The sequence below is a fragment of the Lates calcarifer genome, linkage group LG19 (assembly GCF_001640805.2).
Source record: "Lates calcarifer isolate ASB-BC8 linkage group LG19, TLL_Latcal_v3, whole genome shotgun sequence".
Taxonomy (NCBI): Eukaryota; Metazoa; Chordata; class Actinopteri; family Centropomidae; genus Lates; species Lates calcarifer.
In genome coordinates, this window is record NC_066851.1 from 17,172,816 (window position 1) to 17,188,092 (window position 15,277).

The 15,277-nt window shown below is 38.5% G+C and overlaps 1 protein-coding gene across 1 annotated transcript in view; it reads left to right on the forward strand.

The window, feature by feature from the left end:
* stag1a (stromal antigen 1a) overlaps positions 1–15,277 on the forward strand; it is a 40,203-nt gene that overhangs the window by 5,395 nt on the left and 19,531 nt on the right. The window lies entirely within an intron of this gene.

The window sequence follows — 15,277 nt, forward strand, 5'->3', positions numbered from 1 at the left end:
CATAAAATATGATGGATTATTGGAGTTTAAATAGCAGCAGTATGTGGAACATGTAGATCTGCTACACCATAAACTTACTGCTGACATCTTAACACAAGTAATTTAAAACACTCGGAGGAATATTTTGTTACATTACACTTCTAAATATAGTTTGCACCTAATATTTACTTTGCATCACCTACATTTTAAATGCTAGACTTTTACATTTAATGTAGTATTTTTATATTCATCGTATGCTATTTCTTAAGTAAATAAGCCCACAATGAACCGTAAATCTAAACTACTTAATGGTTTCCTTTAGTGCACAGTATGAATTCAGTAACAGTTGAGCTCCAAATTGACATTTAAAGCCATGGAAACACAACACTAAAATAACAAGAAGTAATCATGCTGAGTGTTAACATGATCTGTCATAACATGTTAATTTGGCGGTTTTTTTTCACCTTGTTCAATTAAAATACCATAGCTGTTTTTTTTATTTTTATGTAAAGGAATTAAATCACTGCTATTGTTGGCCCACATGCATCAGAACTATGTGATGTTATTTCTGGAGGTATTTTTCAATTACATAGTTCATATTTGATGCAGTTGATTACAGAATAAGTCACAGTATATGTTAAAAATGATTTGGCGTCCATTTAAAACTGTTGGCTTGTTTCTCACGTCATCACCCAGTATATAACAGGATGTTTGGATGGATGTTTTGGTGTGTGTCATCTGCTTTCTGCTGTTTTGACAGTTAGAAAGTGCTGCTCCCACCTGTGTTGGAGTCCCCTGCTCTGTTGATACTGACAGCAGTTCATTCTTACACCAGCGCTGTAACTCTGAGCTTTGTAGACTGGAACACCTTATTAAAGACTGAGCCTCAGACAGACGGCTCAAGGAAACGACTGCCACCAGCGATTCACACGCAGTGAATACAGGGGAGAGTTTAAGGTGGCATGAACATCGAGCCTTTGTGTGAAGTGACAGATGCAGGTCTCTGTACATTTACATTTTTGTAAGGTAAATATTTAGTTAACAACACGTGGAAGAAACACTGACATTGCACTAACATTTTAACACCCCTTATTTTGCATTTATAAGATGATGAAGTGTAGTTGTAAACAGATAGAGACATTTGAGACATCTATTAATGTATTTGTTAACATCTGTTACTCCTCCTGTGAGGCATCCCAAAACTAAACTAGTAATGAAAATACAGTTGAACACAGTTGTAATAATGTAAAATAAGTCAGACAGGAGAAGGAGACATTAAAATTGCTGATAGATCTTTATGCCTACACTTGAATCATATATATATGATATATATGTATGTGTATGTGTATATATATATATATATATATATATATGTGTGTGTGTGTGTGTGTGTGTGTGATTACACTCACAATTCAAGTTGCATATCGTCGACTAAACTTTGTTTGTGTGGCACCTGTCATACAGGTTAGTGTTATTCTTACAGTAAGACAGTACAAATAGAAAAAAAAAACTGAGACAAATGCACAGAAGAAAAAGTAATGGTAAAAATGAAATAATGAACTTAGTAAAATATAAAAAACAGTAAAATATAGAAAATTAAATAAATAAAATAGATAGGAGGGAATGCAAATGGATACAACAAAATACATTGAATACGTAATGGTTTTAAGTAAAAGCTTGGCTAAAAAGGTACCATAATGAGATTACATGTAAAGATATCAACACTTTCAGCTGTGTTCAGATCCTCGGGCAAGCCACTCCAAAGAGAGTCTAAACTAAAGCAGCTTCACCAAATAGTGTACATTTGTCAGTTTCCTAATTCTTGGGTGGAAAGAATTTCTTTTGGGATATCAGCCAACAGTATGGCAGTGAAGTGAAAGTCCTGGATTTGCATAAACAGTGATTGAGAGATGTGAGTTTTGTCTATGTCTCCTCCAGGAACGCAGTCCAGAGTTTAGAGAGGTTATGATACATTATTGATTTCTTTGTGGGGCATTAAAATTTGCCTCCAGTTTCAAAGGCAGATATTGATATCCCGCTCATAGAGTCTCAGAGGGCCAATGTTTGGGGGATAAGTAAATTCTCACCCCGGCCTGGGAAAGGATTTGACTCAATATTTGGATTTATGTACGTTCAGAGCAGCCCGATCTAAATTTGGCATCAAACCAGACCTTGCAAATCCTTTAGGTGTCATTTATACAGGCGAGGTTAACGGCCAAATACACCTCCTCAGCATCAGCTGTGGCTCAGCGGTCAGTGCTATTTGTACACACACTTACTTAATATTGATTTGCTGGCCTGTGCCAAGTCAGTTCTGTGGCTGTACAGAGTGAGAATGAAGTGGTCGCAAAAGGGCAGGAAATTTCAGCAAAATGAGCTGCTAGACAGGGCTCCCTCACAGGTCTGGAAACTCTAAATAGTTTGCCAAATCTTTATTGGTGTTGGCAACTAATGTCACAAAAAAGTTTTTACCACGTATTTAACAAATTCATAGTCTCACAAAATAGAAAAATGAGGTCTGGAAAACTATTTTAGAACATAAAAAGTAAAAATGTCTTGGATTTATGGTTGGATAGTTTGATGCTGGAACTTTGGCAACAAAACTGTGTTATCTAATGTACATGTTTGCATTGATTTCCCATAGAGGTCCTCTACAAGTCGAGATGTGATGGGCTAGATTTACTGCTGATACATTTGTTGTGGTTTTGTTCACTTCCCTACACTGAGACATCATTAGTTTACCCCATCTGCTCTTTCGGCCTGCATACAGGGGATTAAGGGGGTTTCCCTGCCCACATTGGCTGACTCCAACAGATTATTTACCCATAAACCTCCTTCCTTACTCCCTGCAGACTGCATATTGTCTTAACAGCATCATCCATATACAGTATGAAACAGTCCAACACACAATCAGACAGACTCACTGCTTCACTTTGACAGTTACAGTCACGGTAAATGGAAACTAGACTTGTTTGAAAACCTGTGTCACTAATGTAAAACATTATAGTGATTTTATTTAAGTAGGAAGGATGTGTCCATGGAAGCCACAATGGCTACTTTACATTTGAAAGACAGTATGTGTAGTCTGTATGTAGTTATGTGTATGTTTAGACATACTCTTTGTGCATCATCACACACTGGTTTACCTCAATTGTTCATACAGTTCTGTGAGACTGAAACAGTTTTTTAATGGACCAAGTAAATACAGTAATAGTATATGAGCAGTTCCTGCTTTTTAAATATGTTATTTAACTTGGTGATGCATCCTACCTAAATGTTATTCAGTATATTGCCAGCAATTGAATCATTTTCTATTATAGCATCATTGTTATAGTAAACTGCAACTATCACTGGTAACTAATATGACTTGTCAAATAAATAGGAAAAAATGCCCACGACAAGATCTTGAAATGTTTATGTCTGACCAACTGTCCAAAATCCAAAGTTATTTGACTTAAAATAAAACAAAACTCAAACAAGCTCCAAATTTTGACCTCTAAAAAGCTGAAACCACACAATATTTGGCATTTATGTTTGATTAAACAACTGTAATGATTATCAAAATCCTTCTCTGTCCATCAGCTAATCTGGTAATTGCCCAATTGTTTCAGCTCTATTGTGGACAGTTTATTATAATTGCATTCACATCCCTAATCTACAGTTATGGTTTACGTGCATGTGCCTTGCAGTAAATGTTAACTCCCCACTTGGGCTTTTAAAATTACATTGACTGAGTGGTCTTCCTCTTGGCTCTGTGCTCTTAAACGCAGCCAGGCCTGGCAACAACTATGAACTGCCAACAGTCCTATGGGGGAAACTGTTAAACAATGAGAAATAATAATACCCCAACTCTAGAGCAGGGCTGCAACTGATGATTGTTTTCATTATCAATTAATCTGATGATTACTTTTCAGTTAACAATGAACAACCAAATTATATAAAATGTCCAATCACATATTTCTCGATAGTTCCTCAATTTACCAACATAAAAGCAAACTGATTAACCAGTTATCAAAATAGTTGATTTTGTGTTGTTTGGCTAATCAATAAATTGGCTTGGATGTAACTATTAGTGATTATTTCCATAATCATTTAATATTTTATATCTAATATTATTAATGTAATCATTTGACATCAGAAATAATGACAAAAGTCAATTTAAAGTCAACAGAATAGCAGACTCGTATATGTAATATGAAATATGACAATAGTATGAAAGTTTTAGTAGGTGCATATTTAATGTTGACTTTGCTATTAATTACATAAGTTACGAACTGTCATTAATTACATGTTTCCATAATTTGACTAATTGCTTAATATAATTTGTCACAGCACCACTTTGAAGTAATGGTCTCTTTGTTGTGCGTTGTCTAAAACACTCAAACAGCCCCAAGTAGACAAAGCTATTGTGCAGCCCTCAGCAGGAGAGGTTCCTCTTAAATGTTACTGAATGTGCCTCTCACTAAATTACACTCTTAAATTTTCCTCTGTCTTTCCATTTGTGTCTAACACCTGGCTGAGATATGCATACTCTACTTGCTTGAAGCACTGTTTTAAATCAGCCATCTGCTTCAGTCAAAGCTCACCAGCCTCTATTTCTGATTCCCTCAGCCTCAGTCTTTATCTGGGCAGTCATTATTCCCCTCAGCTGCCTGTACTTTATGACTACATAACTGCATTTTTTTTCTTTTTTTGCTTTGACATCTGCCTTCTCAGATTAGCTGGCTTCTCTCGCTCCAGTGAAATCTTCGACGTGCCGCTAGATCATTAGGAAGTAATAATGGGTGTGAGGGCTAATAGCCTCCGCAAGGGGTGTGTGTCAGTTTTGTGTGTGTTCTTTATGAGTGAGTGTGTGTGTGTCCTGCCCCGTCCTTCACCATCCTCCCTCTCTCTGCCCCTCTATTAGATGTGAATATGAGGCAGACTGAAAATCTGGGCCAAGGTGAGAGAAGGAACCCAGACAGATGAGAGAAGAACAAATGAGTCTTTTTCTCCTCAACTCCCTCCCTCCTTGTACTGCTGCTCTCTCCCCCTGTGTGCTGCTGTCACACTTTCTCCCTCTCTTTCCCCCTTCCTCCCTTTTGCCCCACTCGCTCCCTCCTAACCCCCCCTCCCGTTTTCTCCCCTCACTCTCACGGCTCCATTTTGCGTCAGCTGCAGCCAAGCAGGCAGCCATTGCACAGAGGGGGGAGAAACATTGCCTCTTCTCTGCCGTACACCTCTCTTGAAAGCCTTTCCATAGCCTTGCCCTTTCTTTTTTTTTCTTATGATGTATTTATCCTTTATTCACAGAGGTAGTTCTCAAGAGATAGGGGAAAAAATCTATTTTTCAGCAGAGATCTTATCTGTTTGTGCAGTTCACACACCATCCTTCCCCTCCCCTCCTCTTTGCTACGAACAGGCTTTGTGTGCTGCAGAGAACGAGTGTACAGTGGCAATAACAGATGGCTGTGCATGAATGTGTTTGTGTGTGTGTGTGTGTGTGTGTGTGTGTGCAGGAACATGACTATGTGTCTGACTCTGTGACTGTAGTGTGTCGGATGGGTAATCTCCCGTGCAACATAATCATAATCTGGTTAAACCAGATGGCCACAGGTTGGCCTCAAGGCTGTTCCACATTATAAGACCAAGGCTTTTTGGTCTCGGTATGTATGGACGCTGGCAGCGCGATAAAGTGCAATTATTGTTTTGGTGGTTCAGCTCGTAGCGGTGGCCCGAGGGACCGATTGTGGTTCAAGCTCACAAGTCAGGCTCTGCTTGGCCTTCATTGTGGAGTGTTTTTAAAGGCTTGAGAGCTCGCTGATTCTTTTGACTCTTTCTTTGTCAAAGTTTAGAGTTTCGTGAAATTCCTGCTGTTTGTTGTTTGTAAGTACAAGCTCCCCACAGCTTTACAGAGCTTTTTGGCATCTTTTAGCTTATTGTTTTGGTTTTACTGTTTGACAGTTTGACAGTTTTGGCCTTAGCAGGCAGCTGTTTTCAGTGAAAAAGCTCCAAAAACCCACTGTGCACAACCTGCTGAGGCACCAAACAGCAAACACACAAGGCTCAAAACTAACTGAGGAACGTAGTGGAGTCAGATATTGTTGGTGGAGACCAAAACAGAGCTAAAATGAGAGTGAATGTTGGATTTTACATTGGCTGGATGACCAGAAAACATGACTCCAAATCATTACTAGTGTTGCTCTATATCTGCTGGATGTGTAAATTAGTAATTAGACTGCTAGCAGGTTAGCCATACCAACTTCAGCAATTCAGTGATTGTACATCAATGTTTTGTCTACAGATAGTTTCCACTGCCCTCAACTGGCAAACAAAATCAGTTATCACAGCTTTGAATTGCTTGTTTTGTCCAACCAAGCGTCCAAGATCCAAATATATTCACCTCACTATCATATGAGACAAAAAACGCAAATATTTGCACATGAAAGGTTGGAAACAGTGACTTTATGGCATATTTGCTTAAAAAATGAATTAGATTAATCGGTCATTGAAATTGTTGCCAATTAATTTACTTATTTTCAGGTCTAGTGCTTACAGTCTAGAGTAACATTTCCTTCTTTTACATGATAGGATTTTTCACACCTTTGTCACAGGAGGAAAAGCACAAGTGGAACCAACAGCATTAACAATGGCTCCGTTCAATTCAAGTGTACCGGTAAATGTGTGACAGTGAGCCTGTGTGTACAATACAAGGATTCCAGGATCACTAATTTTATTATTTATACCTGTGATTTTCCTACTGTGACATGCTGAAATGTCTCCAGTGAAAAAGGGGCCTATTGTATCCCTGAGATTAGATCCAAAAGGTTTCAAAAGTGTGCACTCTGAACATCTCTGCACAGGTGCATCTTTATTTTTCCCTCTTGGTAGCTCAAACGCTTAAAGATCAGTAATGACACATTTTCCACTTCAGGCTTCCCACGTCTGGCCTTAAACAAATTCAGCGTTACATATTTGCCAACGGATGAGATGAGACAAGAAAACAGTTGGGGCAGCAGGATGTTCAGTCGCAGAGAATACTGTCTTTAATGTGTAAACTCTCTAGTCTACTGAGGCGCCCTTGAACTTAACACTGCTGTAATGTAGCCAATATTGTGCATGTGGGGATCAATAAAGCGTGCACAACAGAATTCAAAGCAATATGGATGATTAACCCATGGCTGACATATCACTGTGTCCATACATCTGCTTTGTATCAGTTTTAATGATACATTTTTGAATTGTGCAGAGTTGAAGGACATGTATTTCAGTTCTTTTCTGTCTTGGGTTGTAAAGGCATTGACATCACTTTATTGCCCTTTTAATTTGAGCTGGCAGGTGCTAGACTGAATGCATTATTGGACCAAGTTGGAGCTCTATGTGCTTGGCTTCTCTGCAGTTGGCAAGAAAAAAATGTCACAAAATGTAATTGCACAGAGCCCTGGTGAGAAAGTATACAGGGCGTCATGCAGTTTAGGCTGAGATGTGCATATGAATTAAAGGTCTTGCTGTGTGTTATGTGACGCATGGTCTGCAGAGTCACAAGAATGCCTAAACTTCCTGTTTCTAGTTTGTTGTTGGTGTAGCATGAACAGATCATGCAGGTTACTGCCTGCTGTTGTCATCCTCTGTTCCTCTTCCTTTTCTCACAGTTGTATCTGATCTTCCAGAATATCTCTACTGTGTCTCTGTCTTTGTCTTGAATGCTTTGCGCCAACTAGCAGACATTTCATTTGAAGCAATTACTCATTTGCTAATTGTAGTTCACACATTGACACCAGACTAGTGGGCACATATGAATTCAAGATTACAAAAGTATGGATTGCAAAATGCAGTTGGTTTGGAAGTGCACTATGTTTTTGACTTTCTTTCTCTTTACGCCTCACAATACAATACAAAGAAACATTACTGTCTTTGCTACCTGTTTGGGACCAGGGAAAATATCAAGAGAAAGAAAAAGTTAAGATGGTAATCACTTTTTTAAATCCTTCTATCATTGTGGTTACTTAGCAAAGTAAAGATGGTGGAAATAATTAAGAGCAGCATTTACTGCTGACACATAATTTCTCTTGGTCAGAGAAACACATTTGGTAAGCAGTTGCAAATTTCAAGCATGTTTAGTACGGCTGGAACTTGTGAACACCAGCAGCTGATTTCCTTTCATCTGATCTCATCAAGGCGTTTGTCTTGAGCCAGTTTTAATCCTGAATTAAATCAGTCCTGTGTGTAAATGAACGGCATTTAAACTGTTATAAGATATAATCTAATTAAATCAAGGCTCTACTCTGGTTATAAAAAGGGCTGTGTAAATGCACTGGTTAATGGTCTTAGCAGCTGAAAATTCATCATCAGCATAAGCAGTACCCCATTATGAAAGAAGATATCAACTCCGTTCTCTCATTTTCCTTCTCTTACTTTGTAGTATGAATTAAATTAGACATTTCATGCAAGGCTACCACAGTTTTCAGACGTGTTCCCAATTAACAAGTAAATCATATAAGATCAAGTTGTTGGAGGAATCCGTTTCAAAGGGTTTTAAATGCTGTATTGTCTTCATCTGGTTATTCACAGTAGAATGAATGGATGAGCAGCAATAGTTTAGGGAACACTGACCTTTAAGTAATAAGAAGCGGTTGGTGAGATGCACTTCATTTGTCTAACTAATTGTCTCACTCTGTGTGTTTCACTGGTATTCCTCTGTGAGTGTCAAAGCCTCTAAAGGCACATCTGAAAGACACTCACACTTTTCCATCCATTTTTGTCCCTTTTGATGATTTTTCCCCCCTTTTCCTCTGATGTATTTTGCAGATCTGAACTGTGAAACACTGTGTGTTGCAATCAGATACCAGCATGCAGAATAAGCACTACCCTGTCTGATACAGCAGGACTCCTGGGTGAAGCATTTTCTGTAAAAATGTGGCTGGTGCTCAGCTTGAAAGGCAGAAAGGTCCCAGAATGACTGAAATATTTAAAGTTGACATGTTTTACTAATCACGCTGTCTGTTGGACCTCGTTGGCCGTGCAGCTTCAGAATGTTAAAACTGAGCAGCTTATTCAGTGTTGAACTGTTGACTGAATGTTGGCCACTCGCCAATGAGAGTTTTGCAGAACAGAAAAGTCCTCAGATTTACCAGATTTTCCTCTAGTGGTTTGTGATTACTGGTAGTATACTATTATATTTGATTATAGATGTACATCATATGTTGACACTCACAGAGTTGCTAAGCCATTCCTGGGAGTGCTTCACCCTTAATTATATTTCTGTAACAGCTTACAGCCTCTCATTGAGTCTCACAGGCATAATAGATATTACCTTGGACAGTTAATTCAATGAAATTCATCATATACCATCTTTTTGTTTATGTACGTGTTTTATTTCCTGTTACTGCTGTCTTCCTTTTTCCAGTGTTTCTTGCGCCCTTGAAATTGACTAATTGAAATCCTTTCAATGGCACAGACGCATATTTGATTACATTAGGGTAGTAGGACTATTTTTGGGCAGCCAAGAAACAATGTGGCACATATCTGCAATAAAACTGCAACTTTCATTTTTATTTTGCTGTTTTTGTACTTTTCAAACAAACAAGATATAATGTGTTAATTACTGAGCTTTAGAGTTGCTGGTATACAGGTCTTGTCACCTTTAGACAGAGCTAGGCCAGCTGTTATATTTAACAAACACAGACTGGTATTAGTCTTCTTATCTAATTCTCTACAAGGAAAGTGAATAAAAAAAGCCTATAAAACAGACCATAATCATCAAAATATTGTCCGCACAGATGGTTGGCCATGATAATAATATCATAATGATTAACTAGGGCTACAACTTGATTATTTTTATTGTTGATTAATCTGATGATTGTTTTCTCGACTGCTTTAATAAACCACAATTATTTGAAAATCCCCAGCAGTTTCCCAGGGCCTAATGTGACATCTAAAATCCAAAGATGTTCAGTTTATTATGATATAAAACTGTGCTTAAAAAACATTGTTTTCGCTTGTTAATGACTTAAATAGTTTAGAATTTTCTGCCAATTAATCGTTTCAGCTCTGTGACAAACCTGATTTGTGTTGCAAGTGTGAGAGATGACAGAGTTCACAAAAATAACAGGTGAACTACAGAAAAAGCAGTGACACCTGGGAGCAAACTGACTTTCTCTGATTTGTTCTCCAGCTTAGAACTACACATGAAGCTGTCTCAGGCCATTCGTCTTACTTTCAGCTACTGTGATGAACTTTACAACACATATTGTAGATGTCTGGAGGGCTGAACGACTTCTAACCAGGTGGTTTAGGCAATTACGCATGTCCTTGTATATTTCCAGGGCTCTGCCTTCTGGCATTCCATTCTGACAGATATCATCAATCTTTTTTTTTTTTTTTTTTTTTTTTTTAAGGATTTTTTAACACTGTTTTATGCACACTTTGCTTAAGAATTGGTTTCCCTTATAATTTGGCAAGGCTTCCACAAACATTTTACATGCCTTCACTCAGAGTCAAAGCAGGGTGTAAGGCGTCTGCAGAGTTCTCGCTGCATTCAGGGCACTCTTGTCAGTTTGACCTGGCGTCTGGAGGATTGACCCTCTCATTTTCCAGTCATGGGATGATCCTTCAGGTCAGCAGGTCTACCAGAGTTTCAAGTTAATTGAATCCATTTTAATCCATCTGGGCTAAACTAGTCCACTGCCCTCGAGCGCCCAGCGTTCACCCCTGACACTGCTGCAGTACATTTCAGTAATAGAAACAGAGATGAGTGAAGAGTAGAGACACCTCTCTCTGCCTCTACCTCCTTAACTGTCATAAAGTGAAGTAGTAAAAGTACACTCTTGTTAGTTTATTTTAGTTTACACCCAGCTGAAACCTGTGGACTAATACAGCCCTGCAATAAATCTTACCTCCATGACATCTTTTGTTTATACTGTTAAAGAGGTGTTGATTCAACTCTGATCAGCTTGGTGTTCCTAATAAACTGCCAAATGAGTGTGCATTGAGGGGACCACCATCTGCCTGGGGGAGAGAGGAAATACACAGCATGATTTACTCTCGCTGATAACAACTGAGGCTGTTGCGGTCAGATTCTCCACAAGCTAAAAGCATAAAAATAAATTGTTTTTGAGAAAATAATGAAAAGTAGTAAATGGCCGTTAAGCAGAAAATGACTTGATTTGAGGTCTGTACGGGGTATGTTGCCACGGAAACCAACCTTGTGAAGACGAGCGCTTTTCAGGGGTTAACATCTATTTGTGCAGACAGAGCCTTCAATCAGTTTCAATCAGAGCCTGCCATGTTGTTATTATTATACACACCAATTTTGAATATAGCCACACAGCGAGAGAAAGGGGTGTTAAAGTTAATCCACTTCATCCTGAGCTCAATGTAACATCAGCTCAGCAAGTCAGTGTAGAGAGACTGGAGAAACAAAGTTAAGCAGCTTTAGCCCGTGTCAGTCAGAGCTTTGCAGTGGTACATCTGCTGAGCCTATGGCTGAAATGTTAAGAGAAGAATACCTCTGCAGTTTGTTCCAGTCGCCTCCACTAAACACTGCCTACTTTGATTGTGGACTTGTCAACAGTTCATTAAGTAATAAGAGTGCCTATTTTTCCCTTAAGTGGCTTTTACTTTTACCCAGCTTTTGTTTGCTTCAAGGCCAGCAATTTTTCTTTAATACTGAATGTTAGTCTAGACATGCTGTATGTTTAGAGCCTATCTAGCTTATTAATGTCAGATTAAGTATACCCTTTCTTTTTTGCCTGACTGTTTGAAGAGCTGAGGTGAGCTGAAGAGACAGTGAGGGAACACATTCCCTGAGGCATGCACTTGTGTTGTTTTCTGTGTGTGCCTGTACTTTTAAGTTAAAGAGGCTCTTAAGAATAAAATTATTTTGCATATGTTGAGCATTGGAGGTAATGATGCATGGTATTGTGGTAGAATGGATAAAAGGGAAGTGGTTCTTAGCTGTGTGGAAAATGTTATGTTTTTTTCTCTTTTTGTCTGCTGCACACCATGTCTTGTATACACCTATATTAAAACTTTGCAGCTGGAAATTGTCAGCACTTATTCTCCCAGCATCCCTCTAAGACTCTTGGAGATGCTGCCATGGAAATGCTGTAGGACTAAATAGTTTTGAAATGGGTCAAGCGGGACAGATGATCATTTTCACATAATTATTAGCTATCATTTTGGCTCTACACACTATCAAGTATATTCCTGGAGAAATCCTGACATTGGAGAGTACACACATCTTACCCTGCTACCCTTAAGCATGAGGGAATTGTGGGGAGGCTTAAGGAATATATTTTTTCATTGAATTGAAAAATTTGTTTGAGCAAGCAAGCAAAGATTGTCTGACAACATTTATCCAATGAGCATACTGGAAGTCTGCTGGACAGAAAAAAATGGCATATGAAAAGAATTACAACTTCTTCTGCCTCACCCTGCGTTAAAATTACACTTCTGCTTCTTCAGTTTCAAGTTCCAAAGCAGAACATTTAGATTTACTGTGTAAGTTTTCCCAAAAAGTCATTGTATGTCTCTGCTTCATGTGAAGAAATGTTAAGGTTTACAACTGTTATGCATTTGCCTGCATTTGCATTGAAACCTCTTGACACTCCTGTTGTCCCCTTGTTGAGTTTGAATCACTTTGATGCTTTGCTTTGTGCCAGTTACCTACCTGACGCCACACAAACACTGTAACAACAGGCTAATTGTGTATTGGACCTTAATTAACATGACAGTAAAGCCACTGACTTGCAAACAGCCAGTAACAAGATAACAAAACAGCCTGTAACCAGCTTTTCTACTCAGCCTTTATGCAAGAGCACAATGAAAATGAATCATATTAATAATACTTAGTGGGCTTTACAGGTTGGACCATCATTCATTTCTACCAGGTTGTCTAGAGTTGTTTGTATATATATGTTGTTGTTGTTGTATATCAAAGCATATACATCATTTCCTTGGAAATGAGCAATAAATTATGCAAGGATTAGATTTTTCTTGGTTAGTCTCCAGTTCATTTTCCATTATTTATTTATTTATTTTTTTTTCTGTTTTTCTACTTTGTTCTATCCTAATCCCATTTTACAAATTTACATATTCCTCTCACAGGTGGCCCCAGTGGGAAGTGTTAATAATACCCAGCTTTACTCACCAATGTTGGACCACTGTCTCATATTGTGTAATATTGACTGTAGAGACAGGAATAGCACACAAGTCTCAAATGGCCTTATTAGTGGCAACACACAGGACATGTACAGTATCTGAGCAACCAACCTTTCTTTAAATCATTGCTTTTCCCCCTCCTGATGTTATAAGTTGTGAAACCAATCTTGTGTTTTTCAGTCTTGAATGCTGCACAGTTGTAGCACACAGTGTTGGTAACAGGGGCCTACTGCACTCAGGTCTCAGGAGATAGTGGCCAATTATAGCAGATGCAGTTCAGGTTATAGTTGTCAGAAGAATTGGCCAGCAGGGACCGCGGCAGCAAGTGGGGGTGAAGAAAAATAAGAGAAAAATATTTGCAACACCAGCTCTTCCTGAGAAATAGACTGAGCAGAAGAATGCAATCTGCAACTTTTTTTTTCATCACCTGTGAAATTCTCTTTGTTGTGCTTTAAAACCTTTAAACAACTGAAGGGAAAATTATACAAAACCAAATGCAACTCAGCCTTAGAGAAGTGCTTCAGGGATTACGGCTGTGTATCCACTTTACTGTCTTAACATTTCACTGCTGTGCTTATGTACTGTATATGAAAGTAGTACAAGTGTCCCTGAATCATTACCAGTTGTAGTGGCACTGTAGTGTGACTAAGCCTACACTCTCTCATCTCCCTTTAGGAGGAGGGGACAAAAGGAAAGGGAGGTTTCCTTTTGGGGTCAGAAGAACAATATTGTGTGAATATCTTTATTGTTGTCATAATGGGGTAGCTGTTGTTTGAATATACAGTGGTTATGATGTGTTTTAATGGTTTTGTAAAAGCGTCAATCTGATAATTGGTACATTGCCTATTGTAAAATTGCTTTTTGTTTTTGCCTTGAGACAGGAGTGGTATTTTAAATGTCATATTTGTGAGAAATGATAATGCTTATGCTATTTTCAGCCCTGAAAAAGCTCTCTCACAGTTGAAGGGTGTAATGTGACCATGAAAGACATTAGTTTTAGTGAGGGGTGTTGGTGAGAACCTGATTTATGTTTTTTCTGTCAAGGTGTTTTGTCTGTCTCACTGCAAAAGCCTCTGGCATTGGAATTGATTTATTACTTTGAATACGATTCCACTCTTTGATTGCTGTAGCACCACTGCATCGCTACCTGGATAAGTCATACATCATCAGGTTGTGTATGCATGCATTTGTTACAACCAGTATAATTCTTATTTATAACTTAGTGATATAACCTGATGACAGAGGTTTGGCTTTGGAAATGGTTTTTTTTTAGTAGAACTGAACAAATTACAACAGCTTCTAAAAAGGATTCTGTTGTCATGCAGTTATTCTATAGTCATTAAAATCCATTTCAGTCACTAGTAGTGTGGAGGATATGCAGTGGAAATGGCTTTGCAAGACCACAAAATAAAAATATGTCTAGCATTACTGAAATGAAGATTACTGAGCCCTTTTCCAACTTGCTCCTTGTTGTTTTCACTATCAATAACCTCTGGCAACCTCTCTATACACATAGCTGCCAAAACACCATGATGTGGAACAGTAAGTTTGCCTTATCAGACCAAAAACAGTACTGCTTTAAAGAACCAAGAGGACTGTTTTGGAAGGGGGTGTGTGGTTTTAGGTACAGAGGCCATGAAATAGGCCTGTTTGAGTAATGGATTAATGAGTTTCAAGGCTTTTCAGATGCCAAAATATTGCACACAGTTTACTATAAGAATGGATTTCACAACTCCAGCAGGTTATCGAAGATGACAATTATTTTGTTTTCTTGTTCAGACAAGTTCAGCATAAACATTGGAAATATACAGATGACACTACGTTGCATTGTGGCAAAGTTAAGCGAGGTTAAACTTCTTTTGTCTGGTGGCCCTGTGTGTGTGTGTGTTTCTTTGCCTGAGGCCATGTTGAAATGAATGAAAGGGCTGTGATTTCTTTTTTCACACATTGCTGTTGTCTGTCTGAACGCAGCGTTAGTGGATGTTCAGACCAAGATGACATAAAGGGCTGTGTTGGTGGTTTCAGGTACAAGTGAGACAGTATGATAACTATGTTCCAGCAAGTCCAATTTCAGTAATAGATCACAGAGTTTGAGGGGTTGTTAGTGCCTTGGCATGTGACCTGGGTCGTGTTGAGTCAGCTGTACAGCAGAAGCACA